Raw genomic sequence first — 27,337 nt, 5'->3', positions numbered from 1 at the left:
ACGCTACATGGAGCGACACGCAGGGAACAGATCCTGGCTACTCGGTGAGTCTCATTACATGCATGATGATGTGGGGTATGTGAATTGGCAATGACCTGCCAGGAAGGGGGGGGGGGGTGTGCGTACGTATCAATGGCATTCCACATCATACGTTTCTCGTCCACATACAGGTGATGCTGGATATCCACTGAAGAGATGGCTCCTCACACCAGTCCGGAACCCACGGGACCAGCATGAAGAGGACTACAACCATGCCCACTCACGTACCCGTGTAGTCATTGAACAGGCATTCGGCCTACTGAAGACTCGTTTCCGCTGCCTCAGCAGGTCTGGCGGGGCACTCCTGTACCGCCATGAGAAGGTTGCAAAGATGGTGATGGCATGTGTCATGCTCCACAACATGTGCGTACGTAGAAATGTGCCCATGCCCCCTGACGCAGAACTGCAAGCACCTGATGATGGTCATGATGAGGGTGGGGATGTGGCAGCACCTCATGGAGTCTGCGAGGCACCGGAGGGCCGTGACATTCGTCAGCATCTCATTGATGTATGCTTCTAGCACTCACGCCTGGTGGCTGATACATGGACACGGGACTCGTGGCACTGCGTGTGTCTGGGACATGCACAATATGGACTGTACGCCTATGATGGCCTAGTACACAAAGATCAATGTCCACACTTCTCATTGGTTGATCGTGCACTTTTTATGGCATATGTGATATCATGTTGAACACCCTATCGACCCGCCACCCAAGTGAGCCCAACACACCCCCTCCACCCTCCTACCTCCCCCCCGAACACCAGTGTCCAAAGATGCTCATTGTCAGTGGGCTGTCGCTATTGCATGCCCCCTCTGCGGGTATCAGGGGCACCCCTGCCTGTGGAGCGCAGGTTCCTTCCAGATCTACGTTGGGGGCTGCCCTGGACGGAACTTGCAACGGATGATGTGTCTGCCTGCTCACGTCCATGCATGTCCCTAAGGGTTTGCGAGAGCTCAGTGAGCACACGGCGCACTGCGGCAAGTTCGGCACATACGTCTTTGGACGTCGCATGCAGTTCCCCCCTCAGGCTCTCGGTGCTACTCTCCATTTGGACTCTCAGGCTCTCGGTGCTACTCTCAATTTGTGCCCTTAGCGTCTCTGTACCTCTCTCCATTTCTGCCCTAAGTGTCTCTGTTGATGTTTCTATGTCTGCCTTGGTGCCCCCACATTCATCGGCATGGCCCTTGAGGAGTGTGGCCATTTGCTGCTGTTGGACGATTAACTTGTCGAGGGACTGTTGCCTCTGCTGGGCCATGGCCATTTGCGGTGGTGTCACAGAGGGGCTGTTGTCCTCATGTTGCCTTGCCACAGGGCTTGTGGGGGATGGCCAGTCGTCGTCTTGTGGCTGCACCTGCGTGGTATCCTCATGTTGTACGGGATGGGACAGACAGGGGGATTGGGACAGGTCATGGATGGATCTGACCTCGACATCCCCGTCTTCTGTGTCCGAGCATGCTGCCATCAATGGGGTGTCACCTATGGTGCTGCTGCCACCAGAGGCAGTGCCTTCTGTGGCATCCATTGGGGGGACCTGTGGTGGTGGTGTTGTGGCCATGCTGGCTGCTGGGGTGCCTGTTGATGTTCCCTCCTCTGTGCTGCCACCTGATTTGTGCTGCTGCCGTGTCTTGATGCGTGCAGCTGAGGTGGAGGGTCTCTGGCCGTTGGTCTTGGCCCTCTTTGCAGGTGTGCTGGTAGGGGTGTCCTGTAGCTCGTCGTTTGGATCGGACCCTGTGGTGGAGTAAAGGAGGGCGAGGGTTATTGATGGGTCAGTGGGAATTGGAATGGCATTGTATCACATGCATTGGGGTGGTACCTGAGGGTGATTTGGGTCGGGGTCTTGGAGGTGCTTTGATTTGTGTGTGGAGTGAGGGTGCAGTTGTTTGGCAGCCTGCAGTTAGGGTGTGCCTGCTGCACGTGTAGTGCGTATATTAGGGGTTTTTAATTATTTATGTATTTATTGTGGGTTTTGACGTGCGCTTTCAGGCCGATGTGTGTGGACGTTCTCCTGGACATGTGTTTCTGTTGCACTATGTGGACGCATGGTACTTCACATGGTTGGACTTTGTGGATTTGGCATTGTTTTATCTGGCCCACCTACCTGAATCTTCGGATGTCTGCACTCCTTTCTCCATCCCTCCGACTCCCTCTATGCTCTCCATTCCGATGGTGGAGGCACAGATTTCTTCCCAGGGGGTCAACTTGATGGGTGATTCAGGACCTCCCCCGGTGGCTGTGGCAATGTTGCGGTTGGCAGAGAGTATGCTGCGGACGCGTATCCGCAGGGCGTCCCATCGCTTGCGGCATTGCTGTGGGGTGCGGGGTGCGGTCCCCACCGCACTTACCCGCTGTGCCACCAGAGCCCATATGGCCTTCTTGTTTGCAAGTGCCGTCCTGGTCATTTGCGTGGAGAAGACGACGGCAGCATTCTCCTGGAGGGTCTCTGTTAGCACGGTGAGTTCCTCACGGGAGAAGTGGACCTGGCGCTTGCGGTCGCACGCTTTCTTCGCTACTTTTCCCATTTTTCTCGGTTTCGCTAGGGTGGTTGACGGGTTGGGGTGTGTTTCAGGGTAGTGATTTTAGTGGTTGTGTGGTTTTGGTGTTTTTATAGGTGTACGCCGGGATGTTTCCCGTTCCGGGCCCATGTTTTAACTTCCGTTTCCGTATATTTCCGGGCACCGTACTTTCCGGTAGGCGCACACTGCGGTGACCGCTAAGAGGGGTGGCGGTATTGCACCTAGGGCGCCGTACGGCGGCGGTGTGGGCCGTTTTGGGGTCATTTCCGCCATCGCGGACTTTGCACTTCCGCCGTGGCGTGGTGCTCGTGCCCGATGGGTCGGAATGGGCCGCACTTTGCTCCTTCGTACAATGGCGGAAACGCTATTTACGCTGTGGCGCTCCGGTCAGTCGCTTTCCGCAAGGGTCGTAATGAGGGCCTATATGTGTTGTCAGGATTGTTTGCTGCATTTCTGTGAAGTACTAACATTTGCAAACACAATGGGTTTGTACTGTGTAGGTAAATGTTGTCAACAATTGGTGGTAATTGAAATAGAATATTCATTGCTACATTTGCATAGCAACTTACACCAACTATATTTGAGAATTTAAATGGTCCAGGTAGTTCTGTATCTAACTGTTTTTTTTGGAGTTTGTCTTCCTTCTTTAAAGAAGTACCTGGTTTACTTTCTCTAAATGATTCTTTGTTGTTTCTGGTACTTGATGGAGTATTAGTTTCTTTTACTCTCTTTGGAGGATTTCCAGTGACGTCCTGTTGCATTTCAGTTTGATTTAGTTTTCTTTTACAACATTTTAGTTTTTGTGGAACAGAATATGTGTTTAGATGGGGAGTGTATAGTGAGCGAAGTCTATTATATTCTAAAATGCAAGGAATATCAGCGTTTACTTTACTTGCATCAAAGTTGAATAGAAATAGACCGTCAAGTGTACGTAAGCGTGATAGTGCTACGTAGCTCATGCCTTCTTTAAAGACTGTTACCAATATCTATCATTGCTTTGTCTAGGGTAAGACCTTGTGTTTTATGAATCGTGACTGCGTATGCAAGAGTTAGAGAAAATTGTTCTCTGCGTACATACATATTTTTGAAGAGAAGGAATCTAGCTGTTGAGCGTCCTATGCGTTTTACTTCTGAAAGTTTGTCAAAGAGTATATTGACAAACTGAATTTTGTTGTCACGTGGGTATGTTTTAAAGCCAACAACTGTACCCAGTGCTCCATTAACTAGTCCTTGGTCCACGTCAAGGTTACGTTTAAGCATTACTCTGCAATTTAAGGATAATTTTAACATCTTTTCTAAGCCTGCTGTGTTTGAGATTGATTTTTCTAAATTATTTACTCTTGTTGTGGCTTGGTCACACATGGGTAGTGTCATACCATGTACATCTAGTTTGTCTGTGGCGCTAATTTCCATTATTGGTTGCATTTCTTTACTTAGCATGATTTCATTGAATTTGAAACAGCTTGCAAGAGTTGGCATTAAGGCCATACAATTGACATTTTTGTGGGCTAATTGTTCCATAACATCTGTAGCACATGCATTATCGCCATAAAGTGCATTAATGTGCCGGGTTTTCAATGTTGCTTCTGCTTCTTTAGAAAGTATACCAACTCTCAAACTTTTTAAAATGTTGGCATAAGTGAGATCTGCAGATTGGCGCATGTTTTCTGTTAATTCTCTGTATTGGAAATGTTGCCAAAGGTTGACATTTCCAATGCTGCCAACAGTTTTACGGCAGAGTTTGTGCCCTAATGTTTTAAAAATAGGTTCACCTTTTACTGGTGTTAATTGAAGCAGATCTCCAAAAACAATAATGTGTTTTCCTGCAAAGAGCTCTTCATAGTCTGTTTTGAGTACTTCTTGTAATCTGAGGTGAATCAAAGCTAACATCAGGTTGGAGACCATGCTCACTTCATCTATTAGTAGCATTTTCATTTGTTTCAATACTCTTCGTAATTCCATTGCAGCTTCTGCAGAAAGTTTGTAATAGTCTAATTTGTTCTGGTGTTCTACTGGTAATAGTAGTAATCGGTGTAATGTAACACCACCTATGTTGTAGGCAGCTAAACCTGTGGGGGCAGTGACAACAGCTGACAGTTTGTTGTTTGTCAATTGTTGAAGGAACTTACTAATGATTTTGATTAGGAATGTTTTGCCAGAACCAGCTTCACCACTGACGTACAGTAGTATAGGTTTATAATTATGGCAGGAACATTCTTTATTTTCATGTTTTACACCATGTGCAATTTGTTTTGTTACTTCTTGAAAAATGCTTCTTTGCTCATTGTTTAGTTTTGATTGTAGTATAGTTAAGTCTTCCTTATCTTCATACTGACACATGGTGTTTTCTACTTCTATCATAGCTAATTCTGCCTCATTTGTTATTAGTGGTTCTCCCAGTGGTTCTTGGCTTCCTGTTACAGAAGGTTGACTACTGTCAGGAGTATCCTTATCTAGTTGGGCTTGGAGTTCTTCTTCGTGTTGCTGTTCATTGTGCAACATTGGTTTGTACTGTGTAAAGTTTACATCAGTTATAGTGCTTTCATTTGCTTTGAAAGCATCCTCATATGAGTCATAGTTATCTAGTAATTGTTCTTCTTTTCTCCATGGTTTGAAGAGTTGTAGCAGGGACATGTAATATACTTCTTTATGTTGAGGAGTCTTCAATGACAATTTGATATGATTAATTAAATTTGGTTTAGTGAGTTTAACTAAGCTGCCTTCACAGTTTGTCACTCTATATTTACCTTTTTTTCATCGGGTTTCATATTATTTTTGTATGTGTAGTTTTGGGCTGTTTGGTATAGACACATGTTTTCCAAAGTATTACTTCTGTTTGGGTAGTATGTGTCCAATAAATTGTTTTTTAAAATGTCTTGGCTGTTGGGATCATGTTTGGCTATTGTTTCTATATCTTCATATGATTTTAGAACTCTTTTTCTAGATTTAGCTGGACCAAGACTTAGCCATACTATATTTTCAGATTTACCATACAATGAAGTACCAGTTAAACAATCAGCTGCTTCATAATATCCACATTCTCTATGGGTGAGCATTTTTATGCCCAAGCTGTATAATTTCTGAGATACTGTTTTATCTGATGACAGGTCATTCCAGAGGTCTTGGAGCTCTGTTTTTTCTGCTTTAGTTAAGTATGCTGTGACATATCGTGCAACTGCAGTAGAATTGTCTGCAATGTACTGCACATCTATGTTTGCATTCCATAAGTGGGCAATGATTGCATTATAATCATTGATATATTTTTCTTCTTTTCTTTTTATGTAATATGTATTTTTAGGTGACTTTCCTTTAACAGTATGTCTAACTGAAGACATGAGGTTGTTTACTTGACCTGTATTTGTAACTGGTCTAGGGAAACCAAATCGGCATTTGGTGTAGTATTTGCCTTTGTTTTTGTATTTGCGACGACAATATTTTCCACATTTGTGTCTTTGAAATTGTAAAATTTGTGCACAAAGATCACTATTTGTGGATTCTCATGGAATTTCACAAGTGACATATTTTTCTGTAAAACAGTGGCATCACTGTCTTGACCAAATTTAGGAGCATCTTTAATCCATAAAAGCATGTGGATATGTGGTGCTCCTCTGGCTTGGTATTCTTTTCTCCAAAAGAAGTGTTGCACTTCTCCAAGGGGAGAAACAGTTTTATTACAAATAAAATGTAGCATAGCAATGAAGCGATGGTGAAAATATCTTGAAACATTAACAGGATCCAAAGAACAAAGTTCTCCATGTGTTAGAATATCTATGTTTGTTTTTGTTTTTATTTGATATGCGTAGGAAATCATGTAAATCTTCCCACGCATATTCTGCACAACTTAATGTAACAAACCAAGTGGGTGGGCCAAGGTTTCTGATCATACAACGTACATCTCCATGACGTCGAAACCAGTACTCTTTAGTACCATGCATATTTGCTAATAGATTAGTAATATTTGATTGTAAAACCTCATCCTTTTGTTGCACTTCTCTAATAATTGTGTAGCTGTCATATTTTGAAAGTGTGATCCTGATTTCAATATGTGTGCAACTCCGTAACATAAAGTTGCTAGTTCACTTTCAAAGAGTAGGTGGAATATGTATTCCACATTTTGTCTAAATCTGGGATCTTCAGAATACATCCGTAATGAGCGGTATTCTGAAGCTGATATTTGAATAGGTCTATCATCATACCTTCCTCCTTTGCCAATAGGAAAGAGTAGAGGAAAAGCACGATCTTCTATACTTTTTTCCCATATACTGATTGGCGATCCTTTTGTTTGACGCATTTGGTAAGTTTCCAGTACATCTTGTACGGTGTCATTACAGTGCAAAGGATGAATTGTATACTGGTCTAAAGTATTTGATATTGTAGCAGGATCTAGTAGCTCAAATTGACCAGCTTCTTGTGTTTCTTGAATTATTTCAGTTGTATCTTTCAAGTTTTCTTCAATATTAATTTCTTTGTAATATTCATTATTCTCTTTGAGATATTGGAAGGCTTGTCTAACTTTATATAAATCTACCAGCTGTTGTCATATTTTTTTGTCTTTTGTAGGTACTCCATTTACTAATATAATTAAAGATTGGTGCATTGGACGTTGCACTCCTAGAGTATGCACATTTTCTTTTAGATTTAATGGTAAATAAACTACTTTTCCACGAATGCCTTTTACCAATTCAGAGGGAGGTAATTTTGCTGTTTTTGGTTGAAGGCGTATTATTGCTTGAAATGGGTGTACTGTTTGAATTATGATGCTCTCATATAAATTAAGTTGTTGTAGAGGTTTTGGTACTGGGTATAATTCCAAATTATTTGTGATAGAACGTGAAGGAGTTTGGTTGTTGTCAGGTTTTGTGGTGCAATAACTGCAAAGTATTAAGGGCTCAGTTATTTCATATTTGTTTTCTGCTAGAAGGTAGAGAGCTAATTCAAACCATTTAGAATCTTCATTGTCTTCTATTTTGTATGATAGGTCCACAGTTTTTGTGTTACTTTTATAAAAAATTCTACGGCAACATACACATACATGGTTTGGTACTTCAGCTGATGTACTTTTAAATTTTAGTATTTCTTTTTTGTATGTGTTTAGCAAAAGGTTGCCATGTGTAGAATTGTTGCTTAATTGGTTTAAAGCTATTTCATTCTGTAAATGGCTTTCACTTCCAAAATATTTTTTCTGGATATAGTGAATTTCTTCAAGTAGGTCTTTTGCTGTACCATGTAGAAGGATGTTATTTAACTTTGCTAGTGCTAAAGCAGGACTTTTAGCATAGTACAGTTTATAGACTAGATTTCTTATAGTTGATTGATGTGTTGATATCCTTTTGATATCATGGAAAGTGGTTTTACAAGTAGGTCCTGTAATGCAGGCCAATGAATGTCCTTGTAGTCCTGTGTACTTGCGCACTGGACAGGAATCTATATTTTGCAGTAATTTAATTTTGATTTTGTCTTTGCTTTTTACATATTTATTGAGGAATTGGTGTAAAGATTTGAAACATTGTTTGGGAATGTTACACATTGACGTGCATGGCCATTTGTACACTAGACGTTCTGATTCAGTTGAATGGAGGGGTAATTCTAAGTTTTCAGGGCATATTTTTGTAAGGAGTACTTCTTGTTCCATTATGGTATTATTCACTTTTTCATAACCTCGACCACTGCTATTTATGGCAATTGTATTACTTTGCTTTTGTTTGTACGCTTCTTCATTAAAATATGGTTCTGTGCTCGTAGTGTGATTCCATTCACCTCCGCAGATACTTAAGAAGTTCTTTCTGTTGACATTTCGCTTATTGAGAAGTCTTTTTTGTAATTTAGTTATTAGTTTTGTTAGTGGTTTTATTTTGTTTAACAGTAAAATAAATAAATTTCTTTTGAGAAGAATTGCACTGTCCATCAATGCTTCTAAGATTAATTTCCTACGATAGGTTTTAAGCTTTGAACCTGATTTCTCTCCTGTTTTTATAAGATTTTGAAGGACTTTGTGACGGTATATTTTGGCTAAAATACTTTTCTTGGTATGCTTACTTTGCACTATATTAAAATTTGAAGAAGTAGTTTTATCTGTACTGATAGCTGATTTTCTGTTAATTGTTTTTTGGTTTGTTTTACATTTTGATAGAGGAAGCGAAGTTGTTGTACTTGAAACTTCTTGTGTTTCATTAAATGATTGTATTAGCTGTTTTGTTTCAACTTTTTTACAAATTCTGCTAGAGATGGATGCTTATGTTGGACTCCTTTATTTTCATTTGCTCTAATTTTGCGTTGCTTTCTACGGAGTTGTCTTTTGGTAGGCATTCTTTAGGGTCTGTTGAAAAAAATAAAGAAGATATGGGTTGGGGTGTTCTGGAATGTATGTGTGCTGTGTGCATGAGTGTTTGAGTAAGATGATAAAGATGTATGTAATGGTGTGTGATTGTGTATTGGGAACTAAAACTAGTAGGGATAGGTATTCTTGAATTTATGTGTCACTAAACTGGGGTTCAGATGACAAAAAAAAAGTAAGCTAGTGGTGTGGAAAAGTACAAATAGTAAATCTAATGTATACAATTAAAACAGTTGTTTGTTCTATATGAAAATTGTAGTGGTTCAGTTGGCTAATTTGTGTGTCCAAAAATAGAAATTTGTGGGCCATTCTGGTTGTAAATCGCTGTTTACGAAATGGAAATTTTTGGACAAAATGGTACTAAATCCTTATTTTAAGAAACCAAAATAGCTGGTATTAATGTTATAGTATATTCGATTAATAATATAAATATTATGGTGATATTTTACTTACTTTTTTTTTTAAATGAACAGGTAACTTCTTAGTTTTCTTTCTTCTTCGAATTCGGCTGCTTCTTTTCAGGAAACTGGTCTTCACTGCAACTGTAAAAGCTTCAAATTAGTAACTTTGTTTGTATATAGAAGTGTTTTTAATTTAGATATTGATTTTTTTAATTGAAATCCTCAGTGCCTTCTGTAAAACCATTAAACTAATTGATTTACATAAGATACATTGCATTAGTTCAGTGTATATGATATGTACTTAATGAACAAATTGTATTGAATGACTAACTTTAGCAAAAATAAAATATCTTTACTATGTCTTGTGAAATTTATAATATATTAGTGAATACCACTATTTCTGTAAGTAAACTGTTCTAGGTAATAGCGCCTCAATGTCATGTCTAATTTAAAGTAATTAAGTCAATAAATAAATAAAAACAAAAAATATGAAATTGTATAAGTATTTTTATAAAGGTTTAAACATAGATTGTGTTTGCATGCAATTTTGTTTGAATATATGTAGTCTATATATTTCATTAAAAAAATGTTAGGTTTAACATGATTTGAGTGTGTGTGTTTAAAGAAAGTAAAAAGTATAAAGGTGTATAAGTGGTAGTTGATTTTAGGAAATTGAAAAAAGTACAGTAAATTCATTTAACAGATTTTACAAGGTAAAAGTCTGTTTGAAAATGTGTTCATCTACCATAGCTCTCAAGTCACACGCTTTTGGCGGGTGTCACACGCCTTGTAAAGGGCAGACTCACCCGCCAAGCCTCCTGGACGCCCATTCATTCCAATGGGCGTCTCACCCGCTAAAAACAAAATCGGGTGATTTCACCCGCCTGTAAAACAAAAATGGTTGAGAGCTATGTCATGTACTATACAGAAAATATGCATACCTGAAGTTTGTGTTCATGCATGTGGATATGCGTGGAGCTGCAAGTAGAAATCTTGAAGACTTGTACAGTATTTGTGGTAGATGCAGCTTGCCAATGATATGACACTTGTACTCAGAGAGATTCAGAGTACATTTGCAGTGCTGATCTATGATGATGCAGTTAGATGTAGAGGTCTTGAATGTGATTGGTGCATGGTCATGTGATTTTTGAGGTACATCCAATGAGGGAATGGCAGAGAGAGTGTAGTGGAAATGGTAGAAGGGCTGTTCATGTTACGATATGTCCGCGGACATGGCGGTAGTTCCAGGACATCAGGAGTTACATCCGGGGATTTTTGGGTTCAGAAGTCATGCAAATGAGAATAAGCACTGAAAGGGATTGGTCAGGAAAGTTTGGTGGGTGTGTTGTGCCAGGAGAGATTTTTTGAGATACTCTTTTTGCTGAGAGAACAAAAGATAGCTATGGCTGTGTGTTTCAGAAAACAGATTGTTTGGATTTTAGGAGATTTGTGGATACGTTGGTTGAAGGTGCATGCAGAAAGCTGTGGAGTAGCTGTAGATCTTGGATTCCCTCATGTGGAAGTACACTGGCATGGAGTACGTGGAATGAAGTGATTGGACTTGCTACCTCTCTGTGCTACTTTGGAGACAGAGCAACATCCAGACATAATTGTAATTCATTGTGGAGGGAACAGTTTAGGGCATGTGACTGGAATTTGTTTGCAATTTGCTATGAAAGAAGGACTGAGGAAGGTTATGGACATGTTTCCTAATTCGCAAGTGATATTTTCACGGATTGCGCAGAGACAAATGTGGCTTCGTTCTTCTTCATTTGGTCCACAAACGGAAAAAGCAAGGCGCAATGTTAATAAGGCTGTTTGTGGCTTTCTAAGAGATTTTGGCATGTCTTCTTTTCACAATGAAAATATTATGTTTTGTAGTACATACATTTTTCGCAGAGATGCAGTCCATCTTACTTATGCTGGCAATCAGATTTTTCTGAGAAATGTACAAAATGCATTGCAACCTTTTTTGGAATTAGAACAACGATTTTGAAGTAGATGTTAAGCATTTACAATTTTTGACTTACAAACACCACCCAAAGGCTCTTTTCAGAGCCACCACCTCTTTCCAGAGAAAATTACAATGTTTGTGATGGAGTAGTAACCCAATTTTTTTAATGTTCGCGAACTGTCCGCGGACTTCTAAAAAATACAAAGAGCCCTGCTTCATTTATTTTCACTTCTATTTTTTAACTGGGAAAGGCGGCTCTGAAAAGAGCCTTATTTTTTTGGGATTTTTGTAATTTTGTATTTTTTTTGGTTTTTCAGACACGACACACTAGGAGAGGGGGGTAAAGGAGGGTAAAAGGGGGGACACCAACCACAGGGATAAGAAAGGGCGAGCTGAGAGAGGAAGATGTAGAGTGGGTTTTATTTGGGTAGTGAGCAGGTCTTCTCGTGCTCTGAGACGATAGTCTCAAAAGCACTCCGAAGTCGCTCCCCCCTGCAGAGTACTGTGTCACAGTACATACATACAACTGTGACCCTCGAAAGGTAAGGGTCATCAGCATTCTGTATGGCCTGTGAGGCAGCTTGAGAAAGACGCTGTCCCACAAAGGTGGTCCTTGTGGTGACAGGATCAGAAACAGAGGATGAAGTAGAGGAAATCAACCTGCTACGTTCTTCGCAAGGTACAACCCTGCGAATAGCCCCAGAGTGAAATGACCTCAGGTGTCGCTTCATAGTAGTGGCCCCAAAGCTGTAGTTACCGTGCTTCCCGCGGCTGAGTATCATTTTGCACTCATTGCAGGTGACATGGTTCGCACGAGCCTTAGGACCATTCCCATGAATGGTAAATAACCGCCACACCGAAGACTCACGCCTAGTGCGGGTAGTAGGGATTTCCTCTACCTCATTCTCATCATCCTCTTCTTCCTTGTCCGCATCCTCACTCCTGTTCCCCTCTTCAGGCCCTTGGGGAGGTGGTGGTGGTGGAGGGGGTGGTGGTGGTGCTGAAGCAGGTGCAGCACCAAGTGGCAGTTCAGCAGCCAAGGATGCCATGTCGATGATGGTGTAGTCTGCAGGTGGCAGCAAAAATCACTGTGTTCTGAAGAATAGCCAGAAACACAATGGGAATAAGCTCTTGGGCGTGGTTTTTATAGGGGTGCTTGTGCGCGGTCCGCGGACATGCGCACTGTGCGCGGACAGATCGAACACAAAAAAAGGATCGGAAAGTTTCAAAAGGTATATAGAAACTCAAGATTGCTATGTGGGACTTGTGGCATGGTGAGATTTTAATGAAAAGTATTATGGATTAACTGAAAATGTACTTTTAAATTGTTCGGGGACACTAACAGTGTCCGCATTTCAGGACACACGATGAGCGTGGGCGCGGTCATATGATCTGTTTGCGAACCAGTCTGTGAAGGAAGCGCCTGTCCGCAGGACACCAAGTGCACGGAGATTGGTTAGCGCATGCGCATTGATATCCTACGGACACTGTTCGGGTTCTGAAGTAATTAAAAGTGCGTCACACGTGAAACAAACATTTCAGGACACCGCGTGTGTTCTTAGAACAGTTTAAACTTGGTAGCGAACAGTAAGGACAGATATAGTGTTCTTCAGGACACGTGTACTTTAGTTTATGTACGAACATTTCAGGACACCAATTGTGTTCTTAGAACACTTTCAATTGGGTAGCGAACACTACGAACAGTTGTACTGTTGTTCAGGACACATCATTTTCGTTTATTTACGAACATTTCAGGACAGCAATTGTGTTCTTCGGACAGTTTTAAGTTGATAGCAAACATTACGGACAGATATAGTGGTCTTTAGAACACTTTAATTTTTGTTTCTTTACGAACATTTCAGGACACTACGAGTGTTCTTAGAACATTTTGAACTTGCATGAGAACATTACGGACAGATGTAGTGTCCTCAGGACAGTTACATTTTCGTTTCTTTACGAACATTTCCGAACAACCGCGGTGTCCGTGGACACCTAAATTGGTTTTATTACAAGGAACTGAAAGTAATTACAACACAATATAAGAAAAGTAACTTTATTTAACATATATAAACAATTTATGACTGAGAAGGTGGGGCAGAAACGGAAACAAAAACAGGAGAATTAGGGTTTTCAATATTAGTGGGATCAGGTGAAGAAGGGATGCACATCTCATCAAAACGTTGTGGTCCATGGAGAGAGTTTGGGGATCAATGAATGGGATATGGTGAGGGGGGACAAGTACAGGTGGGACAATGGTATGTTGTTGGTGGTTTTAGGTTATCATCCACAAAGTTCTTTAAATCCATAAAATTTGCCATAAGTTGGTCCATTTTGTGGGTAATGTGTTCAAGAGTGTTATCCACCACTTCTTTTTCTTTGGTAGTTGCAATTTTTGTAGGGTCTGTAAAAAAAGAATGTATATGTTGAATGTATACAAAATAATATTTATCAATTGGTTTATACAGTAAAGTGTGTACCATTAGGTGGACTATCTTCTAACATTTCGTCTCGTGGGAAATGGTCCTCTAGCCAGTCCAGAGTACTACACATTTCTGTGAGAAAACAAAGAAGTAATATGTTTTTTTTTTTTTCTAATATAGAAAGTTTATAAATATATGAGTAAAAAGAAGTGCACTTACTATGTCTGGTGAGATATATAATCAGTAGTGTATACGTCTGGTCTTGCTGTTGGTTGCGGAGCGTCTGTGAGGTAATTATGGTGGAAGCCACTTTATCTTCTTTTGGTATATTCCATTTTAAAACATATTGTATTTACATGAATGGTTAGTGTGTTACATATATGGGTAACATTTTTTAAGTATTACTTCATATACTTTGTATGTGTGCTGCTTTGTGAATTTGTTAAATGTTCCTATGTTATGATATAACTATTACAAATACCTTCCCAGAGTTTTTAGGTGGTGGTACTGTTCTCCGAACATGTCCGCGAACATTAAATAAGTTCGCGGACATCAGGTTCATAAGAAGAGATCTAGTCAGTTCCATATGACATGTATATAAAGTCAAAGTCATTATTGTTAAGTTGTGCTACTAAAAACCTATGAAATTCAGTGAAAAAACTTTGTTAAAGGGACGTTATGGTTAAGTTGCGCTACTAAAAACCTATGAAATTCAGTGAAAAAAATTTTGTTAAAGGGACGTTATTGTTCCAAGTAAAACCGAAAAACCCTTGAAATTCGGCAGTTATGGTAAGCTAAGCAACCATAACTCGCGCCACCACCGTGCACTGCTAAGACTAACACCCAGGACATCAAAGATGACATCACAAATGTCATTGATGACATCACTGATGACATCACATGTGTATGTACTTCTCATGAAATATGTGTAGAAGGGATTCTTATTATGTTGCGAAAAAAGTGTCAAGAATCATTGCAAGAAATATACCCTAATAAGTGCATTGAACAATGCATTGATATAAATAGCATCCTATTATGGAGTTCTATCCAGTATACTAAGCTACTCATACAGAAACATAACATTGTGTGCAGCGTACAAGATGAAGGTATGATATTTGTAATGTTAATATGTTGAATAATGAAATGATAATTGTTTTCTTAATAGATTTTTGTGTACTGTGAAATATGTAATAAGTAGCTAATAAAACCCATGTATTACATAATTGCATTACTATATACAAAACACAAAGACACAAGAACACATACCAATATGGGTATATACAGGGAAAGTGAAGTTAGCAAAAAAGCACAAGTAGTAGCAGAAACAATTCATAATTTAACTGATTAGTTTCATGCAAATAAATGATTGCTCTGTTTCAAAGCTGCTATTTACCCTATGTATATGTATCACTTGATGTGATTGGACCCTAAGGAAAGTAGTGTGAGTACAATGTATACAAATATGACCATATACAGGGAAAGTACAGCCATAAAAAAAACAACAGAACTATCAGAAAGTGCTCATAAGTCTAGTGATTATCTTTATGCACAAAAAGGATTGCTGTCTTTCAAGCTTGTGTTTTCCAATATGTATATGTTTCATATGATGTGACTGTACTCTAAGGGAATTACTGTAAGAACCTACTAGAAGGATATGTCTACAAACAAAATAAAATTCTTACAGGCCGATTCATGGAATAATTAGCGCGGCGCAAGTGGGCAAAAACGTGCGAATCGCAGTGGAATAGCGAAAATCGCAGTGCAAGTGCGAAAATCGCACGAAAAGCAGCACACATCGATTCATGGAAGTCCGTGCGCGAGAAAACCATCGGATGTGCGATAAAAAAGTGCGCGGCGCACGTTGGCGCACAGGCCATCTAACAGCGTGCGCCAGGTCACAGCGAAAATCGCACAGGCCACAGCGAAATTCGCACATAGCCCGGCGCACGCAACAAAAGTAGGCGGAACACAGGCGTAACACTCGGAATGGGGAACAACTTGCCAAAACGTGGGCGTCACGGGGGAAGTACAGGGCACAAGTGCGCGGAACGCCCACACGCTCGCCTACAACACGTATTCATGGAATAGAATAGGGCAAAAAAGTGCACGCTCAAACCAGCGCACAGGCACAAACACGACCGCCACAAGAAAGCAGGCGGTAGCGTCTCTGCGGCTGTAAGAAATGTGCGCCAAAAGGTGCGCCAACAAATAGCACCTATATACTGCCATGATGAATGTCCTATACTGTGGCCCTCCAGGACAAATGACGTGCAAAGGGGTACCCACAAACACGGACACCCGCTGACAAAAAATACGTGTGCGTGTATACCGGGGTGCGCGGGAAGTCTCACACGCGATTTGGCCGGGTACGTGGATTTCAGGGGTGCGCGGGAAGTTCCACAGGCGATTTCAGCAGGGTACGTGTATTTCAGGGGTGCGCGGGAAGTTCCATACGCGATTTCAGCAGGGTACGTGTATTTCAGGGGTGGGCGGAAAGTTCCACATGCAATTTCATCAGGGTACATGTATTTCAGGAGTGCGCGGGAAGTTCCACACGTGATTGGCCCAGTGCGAGCAGGGTACATGTATTTCAGGGGTGCGCGGGAATTTCCACACGCGATTTCATCAGGGTACGTGTATTTCAGGGGTGCGCGGGAAGTTCCACACGCGATTGTCCCAGTGCGAGCAGGGTACGTGTATTTCAGGGGTGCGCGGGAAGTTCCACACGCGATTTCAGCAAGGTATGTGTATTTCAGGGGTGCGCGGGAAGTTCCACACGCGATTTCAGCAGGGTACGTGTATTTCAGGGGTGCGCGGGAAGTTACACACGCGATTGGCCCAGTGCGAGCAAGGTATGTGTATTTCAGGGGTGCGCGGGAAGTTGCACACGCGATTTCATCAGGGTACGTGTATTGCAGGGGTGCGCGGGAAGTTCCACACGCGATTGGCCCAGTGCGAGCAGGGTACGTGCATTTCAGGGGTGCGCGGGAAGTTCCACACGCGATTTCATCAGGGTACGTGTATTGCAGGGGTGCGCGGGAAGTTCCACACGCGATTGGCCCAGTGCGAGCAGGGTACGTGTATTTCAGGGGTGCGCGGGAAGTTCCACACGCGATTTCATCAGGGTACGTGTATTGCAGGGGTGCGCGGGAAGTTCCACACGCGATTGGCCCAGTGCGAGCAGGGTACGTGTATTTCAGGGGTGCGCGGGAAGTTCCACACACGATTTCATCAGGGTACGTGTATTGCAGGGGTGCGCAGGAAGTTCCACACGCGATTGGCCCAGTGCGAGCAGGGTACGTGTATTTCAGGGGTGCGCGGGAAGTTCCACACACGATTTCATCAGGGTACGTGTATTGCAGGGGTGCGCGGGAAGTTCCACACGCGATTGGCCCAGTGCGAGCAGGGTACGTGTATTTCAGGGGTTTGCGGGAAGTTCCACACGCGATTGGCCCAGTGCGAGCAGGGTACGTGTATTTCAGGGGTGCGCGGGAAGTTCCACACGCGATTTCAGCAAGGTATGTGTATATCAGGGGTGCGCGGGAAGTTCCACACGCGATTGGCCCAGTGCGAGCAGGGTACGTGTATTTCAGAGGTGCGCGGGAAGTTCCACACGCGATTTCATCAGGGTACGTGTATTGCAGGGGTGCTTGGGAAGTTCCACACGCGATTGGCCCAGTGCGAGCAGGGTACGTGTATTTCAGGGGTGCGTGGGAAGTTCCACACGCGATTTCATCAGGGTACGTGTATTGCAGGGGTGCGCGGGAAGTTCCACACGCGATTGGCCCAGTGCGAGCAGGGTACGTGTATTTCAGGGGTGCGCGGGAAGTTCCACACGCGATTGGCCCAGTGCGAGCAGGGTACGTGTATTTCAGGGGTGCGCGGGAAGTTCCACACGCGATTTCAGCAAGGTATGTGTATATCAGGGGTGCGCGGGAAGTTCCACACACGATTTCAGCAGGGTATGTGTATTTCAGGGGTTCTGGGGAGTACCACACGTGAATAGGCCGTGTGGGCCCTCCCAGGTGTACGCTCCACAACCTCCACGGACCCTGCAGGCAGCCCACACCACGGGGGACTACCCTGCATCCATGCTCATGTCCCGCAGGCAGCCCATCCACCATGGGCATGCCCCCCAGCCAACCCACATGTCACCTTGCACTACTGATCAACAATGCATGTCTACCACCACCCCCCTGCCACCATGGGCATCCTCCACCAGGCCCCCACTCATGTCTACCACCACCCCCACCCCCCTGCCACCATGGGCAGCCTCCACCAGGCCCCCACTCATGTCTCCCACCACCCCCACCCCCCAGCAGTGCAGGGGCAGCCTCCACCAGGCCCCCACTCATGTCTCCCACCACCCCCACCCCTCTGCCACCATGGGCAGACTCCACCAGGCCCCCACTCATGTCCCCCTGCACCCCCACCCCCCAGCATCCAGGGTCACCCTCCACCAGGCACCCACTCATGTCTCCCACCACCCCCACCCCCCAGCAGTGCAGGGGCAGCCTCCACCAGGCCCCCACCCATGTCTCCCACCACCCACACCCGCCAGCAGTGCAGGGGCAGCCTCCACCAGGCCCCCACTCATGTATCCCACCACCCCCAACCCCCTGCCACCATGGGCAGACTCCACCAGGCCCCCACTCATGTCCCCCTGCACCCCCACCCCCCAGCATCCAGGGTCACCCTCCACCAGGCACCCACTCATGTCTCCCACCACCCCCACCCCCCAGCAGTGCAGGGGCAGCCTCCACCAGGCCCCCACCCATGTCTCCCACCACCCCCACCCCCCAGCAGTGCAGGGGCAGACTCCACCAGGCCCCCACTCATGTCTCCCACCACCCTCACCCCCCTGCCACCATGGGCAGACTCCACCAGGCCCCCACTCATGTCTCCCACCACCCCCACCCCCCAGCCACCAGGGGCAGCCTCCACCAGGCCCCCACCCATGTCTCCCACCACCCCCACCCCCCAGCAGTGCAGGGTCAGCCTCCACCAGGCCCCCACTCATGTCTCCCACCACCCCCACCCCCCTGCCACCATGGGCAGACTCCACCAGGCCCCCACTCATGTCTCCCACCACCCCCACCCCCCAGCCACCAGGGGCAGCCTCCAGCAGGCCCCCACTCATGTCTCCCACCACCCCCACCCCCCAGCAGTGCAGGGGCAGCCTCCAGCAGGCCCCCACTCATGTCTCCCACCACCCCCACCCCCCAGCAGTGCAGGGGCAGCCTCCAGCAGGCCCCCACTCATGTCTCCCACCACCCCCACCCCCCAGCAGTGCAGGGGCAGCCTCCACCAGGCCCCCACTCATGTCTCCCACCACCCCCACCCCCCAGCATCCAGGGTCACCCTCCACCAGGCACCCACTCATGTCTCCCACCACCCCCACCCCCCAGCCACCAGGGGCAGCCCCCACCAGGCCCCCACCCATGTCTCCCACCACCCCCACCCCCCAGCAGTGCAGGGGCAGCCTCCACCAGGCCCCCACTCATGTCTCCCACCACCCCCACCCCCCTGCCACCATGGGCAGACTCCACCAGGCCCCCACTCATGTCCCCCTGCACCCCCACCCCCCAGCATCCAGGGTCACCCTCCACCAGGCACCCACTCATGTCTCCCACCACCCCCACCCCCCAGCAGTGCAGGGGCAGCCTCCACCAGGCCCCCACCCATGTCTCCCACCACCCCCACCCCCCAGCAGTGCAGGGGCAGCCTCCACCAGGCCCCCACTCATGTCTCCCACCACCCCCACCCCCCTGCCACCATGGGCAGACTCCACCAGGCCCCCACTCATGTCTGCCACCACCCCCACCCCCCAGCCACCAGGGGCAGCCTCCAGCAGGCCCCCACTCATGTCTCCCACCACCCCACCCCCCTGCCACCATGGGCAGACTCCACCAGGCCCCCACTCATGTCCCCCTGCACCCCAACCCCCCAGCATCCAGGGTCACCCTCCACCAGGCACCCACTCATGTCTCCCACCACCCCCACCCCCCAGCAGTGCAGGGGCAGCCTCCACCAGGCCCCACCCATGTCTCCCACCACCCCCACCCCCCAGCAGTGCAGGGGCAGCCTCCACCAGGCCCCCACCCATGTCTCCCACCACCCCCACCCCCCAGCAGTGCAGGGGCAGCCTCCACCAGGCCCCCACCACCCCCACACCCCTGCCACCATGGGCAGACTCCACCAGGCCCCCACTCATGTCCCCCTGCACCCCCACCCCCCAGCATCCAGGGTCACCCTCCACCAGGCACCCACTAATGTCTCCCACCACCCCCACCCCCCAGCAGTGCAGGGGCAGCCTCCAGCAGGCCCCCACTCATGTCTCCCACCACCCCCACCCCCCAGCAGTGCAGGGGCAGCCTCCACCAGGCCCCCACTCATGTCTCCCACCACCCCCACCCCCCTGCCACCATGGGCAGCCCCCACCAGGTCCTCACAATCCCCAATCATGTGCGTAATGGCCAGCCTCCACAGCCAAAAAGCCCTACCAAGTAACCCATTCAGCCACATGGAAATGGAAATCACATGTTACACCCCCAATGTTCATGAAGCTAATGAACCCATGTCCGTCACACACAATGGTTGCAATTGAATGGGAAAACACACAACATGACATGCATGAAACCAATGAGATGATACCACACAGTGAAGTATGGAAACAAAATTGTATTGAAAAAAATAAAGAATGCTAAAGAAAGAAAACAAACTACAATGTGAATGAGAAAAAAAAAGCTGCATGTCCGTATAAAAACACAAAACTGCAAATCAGAATCAAAAATTTTTTTGTACAAAGTCAAATGTAAAAAAATCTCCATGCAATAAAGAACTATGTACAAAACTACCAAGGGTCCATGAGCCCAACTGAACAAAGGAAACCTACTAAAAAACCTACCTAAAAATCAACTATATACAAAAAGTGGAGCAGTGTCCGTCGACTCCAAATCATAATAAGAAAGAAAGGAAACCTAAAACTAAAGAACTATATACAAAGGCGGCGGGCAAGTCCAGCGGCTCACTCCGTGGTGTCCCGGGTCAGGGCATCATCGAACTCCTGTTCGATGTCCCGGAGGCGGTCCAGTTCCATGGCCCGAGGGTCCGCAGGGACGACGCTGTGTCCTCCTCCAACCCCCTGCGGATTGCCTCGAGGCACTCGGCCCGCCTCAGGGCCCTCCGCATGGAGTTCTCCGCCCTGACCATTGTGAGCCGCGCCTCTTCCGCCCGCCGCCGCTCCGCACCTATGGCCTGGCCCAACCGCTGCCACACGGAAGACACTCTCTGTCCTGGGTCCCCCTGCCCTCCGGCCGATGCCTGCCCCTCCGATGTGGAAAGCCCCGAGCCTACATGTCTCCCACCATGTTGCTGCTGCTGCACTGCCTCTGTCCGTGCACTGCCTCCTGCTGCCTGCACATCCTCCACCGGCTGGGGTGCAGTTGTTGATGTGGCCACCCCTGCTGGACCTCCGACTCCCGACTGTGGCAGGGATGCCTCCTCCACCAGCCTGGCCGCACCGTCAGAGGCAGCTCCACAGGGCACCCAGGTGACTGATGGGTGGGAAGATGGCACAGAGGACGACTGGCGCGTAGGGGGTCCAGTTGAGGAGGGCGTCGGAGCAAGCCCCATCAGACGGAGGAATCCGGCCTGGGTGACCTGTCCCAGCAGGCTGACGTTGTCAACGAGCCATTCGAGATGACGTGCAGTCTCTCCATGAAAAGACTGCAGGTCACCTCGCATGGCCCGTTGACGCAACGCCACACCAGCCAGGACAGGCTCAACCCGGACCTGGATGGCCATGTCCGCAGGCAGAGGAAGGCCAGTTGACGTCAGCTCATCCCCTGCCTGAAAACGGGTCTGGACGTAGGCATCCCTGCTGGTGCAAGATGATGCAGGGACAGGATCGGGGACAGGATTGCACACAGGCACCTCCGCGGCGGCCTGTGCTGCCTCCTGTCCCTGGTCCTGCACTGCACCACTAGCACCAGTGGGATCCCCACCTCCAGACCCCGTCTCTGGTGCTTGCACGGCCTCCTCCTCCACTAAACCCCCCACCAACCTGGATGACTCCGTGCCATCTTCCCCTGTTGGGCCTTGTGGGGTCCCAGCTGCCCCTTCTGCTGCCGAGGAGTCCAACTCCAACCTCCGCCTCTTGGACCTCCCCCCGGCAGCTGCGGCCTGGGACGCGGCACCGGACTCCTCACTCCCCGACGAGATGACAACACGGGAGGGGAGCCGGGCCTTGCGTCTCCGGCTGGCGGTCGGATCCCCGCCGCTGTGCTCCACAGCACCTTCTCCGCCCTCTTCATCAGTTGACGCTGCAGACAGGGAGAAACAAAACACAGGCATCAGGGCACTGTACAATGGACACATACACGCATGACAGTTGCACATGAGTGGCATTGGCAAACCTCAGACATGTCATCACAATCCCCAACACACATGTCACTGCAACTCGCACACATGAGCCATACCACAGCCATATCGCAACTGCCACCACCATCCATACACATACAACAGCATCAGCAGCCAAAGGGGAGCCAGACATCACATGCAACACAGGAAGTGCACCACACATGTACACACACCACCACACTTGCATGCATGGCTACACCTCTGCCAAGTGTCGCACTGTTCAGACGGGCATCCATGTCACATCTGCCAATCAGGCTTCCACATACCGCTGTCACATGCATCCATGTTGCATCACTGTTGCACCCTTGTCAAATACACACACATGCACATGTACACAGTGCTCATACATGCAGCCGAAAACAACATACATGCCTGACATGACGGACATGTCTACTTACATACACATTCATCCAAACATGTGTGCACGCACAACTGCATTTGCCATGCAAGCCCACACACACAAGCACCATCCATGTCTCACACATTACAGCCCTCGCATGTGTCAGCCCCACGGCCCTGTACACCCCCACCCACACTCGACCCCATACAAACAGATGTGCAACCGGCACAATGCCGAATAATCACCACACGCACTGCTCACAATCAGGATGCATGTACACTCACCGCTCGACTCCAGATGGGTCTGCTTCTCTAGGACCTGGACGTGGAGCGCTGGGGATATGCGTTCCAGGACCCCCATCTGTTCTTCCGACAAGTGGCCCCGGCGCCCCTTGGCATCCGCTGCCTTCAAGAGGCGCCGGGCCTTGTTCAGGGTCCTGGACCTGAAGTCCTCCCAGCGCTTCCTGACATGTTGTAAGTCCCGGACTGCCACCCCCTCCGCGTTGATAGCAGTCACGATGTCAGTCCAGATCCGAGTCCGTCCTTCCTTGTCGGCGCGGGAACTTCCGAAGAGGGCATCATACTGCCCCAGGACTTGCTCCACCAGGACACCAACTTCGGTGGCACTGAAGCTGGTGCCCCTCTGCCTCTCTGGCCGGGGGTTGTCAGTGGTCACAGATGGTGTTTGCCCCGACATGACAACCCCAGAGGCAGGAGTGGGTGGGCAACTGGGTCCTGGGGCTGGGGAGCGATGGAATTCCAGTCGGGAGTCTTCGGTTCCAGCAGGGGTGATCACAGCAACAGCACCCCTGGCTGATGTGCAGGCAGCAAATGGCAGTGCACGTGGGCAGCAGGCAGTCAGGCAGCAGCAGATGGCAGGTGGGAGCGTGCTCGGGGCTCTGGGGGGCAGTAGTTCGGCCTTCTGGGCAGGAGCGTGGTCTTCCGTGTGCTTACGCGTGGCCAGCTTGGTACGGAGTGATTTGGCACGTGAAAATCCTGCACGTCAGCGTGAAAACCGAGGAAAGGCCCTTAGCGCGTAAGCGCGTCAGCACGCATACGCGAATCTATTGGACCAAAGGCCCTCAGCGCATAAGCGCGTCTGTCACGTGACCCGCACGGGTGTTTCCCACACAGCGTGATGACAGAGCACACGTGGAAAGACTGCACGTCAGAGTGTCATTGCGTGTAATTGGACAGCATGGCAGAGTCTCATCGCGTGTAATTGGACAGCACGGCAGAGTCTCATCGCGTGTAATTGGACAGCACGTCAGGGTGTCATCGCGTGTAATTGGACAAAAGTGCGCGTACACGCGATTGGCCTATGTACGTGTATATCAGGTGTGCGCGGACACTTACACACGCAAGTACGTCAGCGCACCTGTATCCCGATGTGCGCTGGAATTTCCACATGCTATTGGACTGGGTACTGCATTTCAGGGGTGCGCGGGTCACACGCTCGCCTACAACACGCGCAACGCATTAATTTGCGCGCTAACAAAATAACAAGCTCAGACCCAGGATGAACATACCGTTCCTAGCAGCAGTGGGCGTGGCCTACCAAAGGAGGAGGAGGAGGATAGTCAGGGCCAGAATATTCACACCCAGAACCAGCCTTTTCGGGATGCCCGATGACCAGGTGCATGGGAGGTACAGGTTTCCACCACACATCATACTGGACCTGGTGAGTGAGTGGGAGGATGACCTCACATCACCCACCCTGTGCTCCCAAGCACTCAGCCACCTGGAGAAGGTCCTCAATGTACTGCACTTCTTAGCCACTGGATCATTTCAGCGGACAAGTGCCATTGTGGGTGGTGTATCACGGGCCACCCAGTCACGCTGCCTACACCAGGTCTTGAACATCATCACTGCACGCCCATCAGTCCGCAGGCACATATACCTGCCCAGAACCCCTGCAGAAAGGCATGCTGCCGCCCTGGATTTTTACGCTGTGGCACGATTCCCCAAAGTGCTAGGTGCCATCGACTGCACCCATGTGGCTCTACGTCCCCCCAGGGCATCTGAGCACATCTATAGGAACCGCAAGCACTGGCATTCCATCAACGTGCAGGTAGTATGTAATGCCAAGGGAATCATCACCTCAGTATATGCCAACTATCCCGGGTCAACCCACGACAGCTTCACTTACCGAATGTCCACCCTAAGCCGGGACCTAGAAGCTGGGCGGCATGGCAATACATGGCTGCTTGGTGAGTATGAATGCCACTGCACATGCATGCATGTCAGATACAGAGCAAGGTCACAACCCCACCAATGATACCAACCACCACCTCCACAGGGGACAGTGCCTACCCTCTCAGCCCCCACATGATGACGCCAATTCGGAACCCCACCACGCCACCCCAGGTAAGATATAACGCAGCCCACATTACAACCCGGGGCATAGTGGAGCGCACATTCGGAGTGCTGAAGTCACGCTTTCGCTCCCTTGACCGTTCTGGCGGGCAGCTGTTGTACGCTCCACCAGTAGTGTGCAGGATCATAGTGGCAGCATGTGTCCTGCACAACGTTGCAACACGCCGGGGCCTGGCCGTGGACATGGTGGTGCCCCCCCATCCCCAACCACATGCACAGCCGCTGCGCATGGGAGGGGAAAGGGCACGGGGGGAGGCAGCCCGTACACAGCTAGTGGCTAATTACTTCACATAGAAATCACACCCCTGTGGAGTGCACACTGCCCTGGCACATTCCATCTGACAATCAATGATGACTCAACCTGACACTGATCCTGAATGTCTGGAGAAAGAACCGTGAAAACCATATCAGCCTGAGATTGTTCACCTGGAAGTGTCACAATGTGTGCATCCCTACCCACACAGACACCACCAATGCAGTTTTGTGAAGTTACACATTCAAGCAGCTAAAATGAATACCCACTTGCAAAATGCAACAAGAGGACAGTGCCATGTCAGCCAACCCAACCCCAGCACCGCCACACGACACACCGTGCCATGTCATGCTATTTGCAGGTAAACAAAGTAATCCCCACAACATGACACTAGTGTCACAATGTACAGTGTCCCTATTAGAAACTTGCAACACCTGAAATGCTCACAGTAATGCCGGACCAACAACAAACTTGAGCACGTACTACCATTAACATGACATCACTAATGTTGAATATTAGTAGTCTCACCACCTGGAAATGCCTGCACTCCCACCACTACCAACTGTGCAGTGTTGGCGCCATGTAGAGTTGTAGGTGCACTGCTGCCAACATGGACCACATCTCCAGACTAGAGGTCCTTGTGTAGACATGAGGAAGGGACCTGCAAATTGGGAGGTAGACACAGAAGATGAGTTACACATCAATGCAACATGCAGTGTACAACACAACAGCAATATGCACTAGGAATGTATACACAGTATTGACTACAGACTGCCCACACAGCTCATGGGAGTCCAATGTCACTGTGTAATTCACTGTCACTTGGGCACACCCTTTGCAAGCCCATGGAAACGGGAAGCAGGAGGGGTGTGTGTGACTCAAACCCAAACATCTGAACCAAATACATTACAAGCCTGCATGTGCCCAGCCACAATGCAGCGTATGCCCACAGGAACCACGGAAGCCAACAAATCGTCCCAAAAAAATTGGGAATAAAATAAATAAAAAAAAAATAAAAAATAAAAATAATAAAAAAAAAAAAAGAAAAAAATGGCCATTGAAGGGCCCGGGGGGGTTGGGGAGGCCACCCAGGAGGTCCGAGGACAGGATGCACACCAGAACCCACCTGCGTGGATCCTGGGAAAATAAAACACCTCCATGGGCTCATGGCCCACACGGCTACCCTATTGTGGGAGTATCACTGCTGTCGCTATTATCACCCTGTGCAGCTGCATCCGGAGGTGGTTGCACTATGGGAGGCAGCCCACGCAAGGCCCTAGTCTGCTCCTCCATGGCTGCAAGCATGCGGGTGTGGTAGGTCTGGTTCTGGAGGATGAGTGTGCGGAGGTCCCCATGCAACAACTCACGGGATGCCCGGACCTCCGCCCTCGTTGCCTGCATCACAGCTGAGAGCGTACGGGTGAGACGCTCCAGCTGCTGTTCTGTCCTTTGGTGTGTTGAAGCCTCAAGCTCAACAAGAGTCGTCCTGAGGTGAAGGAGCTCCTGCCTCAGGGCTTCCCTGTGGCCCTGGGACTCAATGGAGATCGCCTCCTGCAGAGTCGCCAGTGCCGCCCGCCTGTCCCTGTTGGACTCCAACATGTCCTCCCTGTGTGACTGGCAGATGGAGTCGGTTGCCTGCTCTAGTCGCTCCATCAGCCTTTCAGGGGGGACAATGGAAGTGGCCACCCTATCCATGGCCTGAGCCATCATCTCGGATGATGCTGCCTGTTGGGTTGCCATACCGTAAATGGATTGCTCCCATGCGGTATTGCCAGGTGGCGTACGGCCACCACGTCGGCGGGCACCACACCTGTCTGGGGCAAGGCGAACTGCGCCTTGCTGTGCCGGCACTGCCTGAGGCTGCAGGACTGCATTCCCCCTCTGATCTGCTGGCCCAGGAACAGGATCAGATGTCGCGGAGTGTGACCGTGCATCCGTAACCACCAAAGGCGTAGCTGCCAACACTGACATCCCCATTGAGGGTTCTGACCCTGGTGCAGGTGGGTGGGACAGAACAGAATCCCTCCCTGGAACACTCACCTGCGACGGCACGTAGGTCTCATCCGAATCAACACCCGAGTACAGCTCGAGGGAGGTGCAGCCAGAGACACCCCTTGAGAGCACGACCTGCAGCAGTTGTGGGTTCTCACCCACCACCACACCACGTCCCTCACTGGTGGTTGGTCAGCCCTCGGACCCCTCCTGGGTCTGCACCATCTCCACAACCCCAGCAGTATCAGGTGCGTCTTCCCCTGCAAAGACATTAAAACAAAGAAATGGAAACA

The sequence above is a fragment of the Ambystoma mexicanum genome, chromosome 6q (genome assembly GCF_040938575.1).
Source record: "Ambystoma mexicanum isolate Mex_15411 chromosome 6q, UKY_AmexF1_1, whole genome shotgun sequence".
Lineage (NCBI taxonomy): Eukaryota > Metazoa > Chordata > Amphibia > Caudata > Ambystomatidae > Ambystoma > Ambystoma mexicanum.
This window is presented reverse-complemented; position numbering follows the sequence as displayed.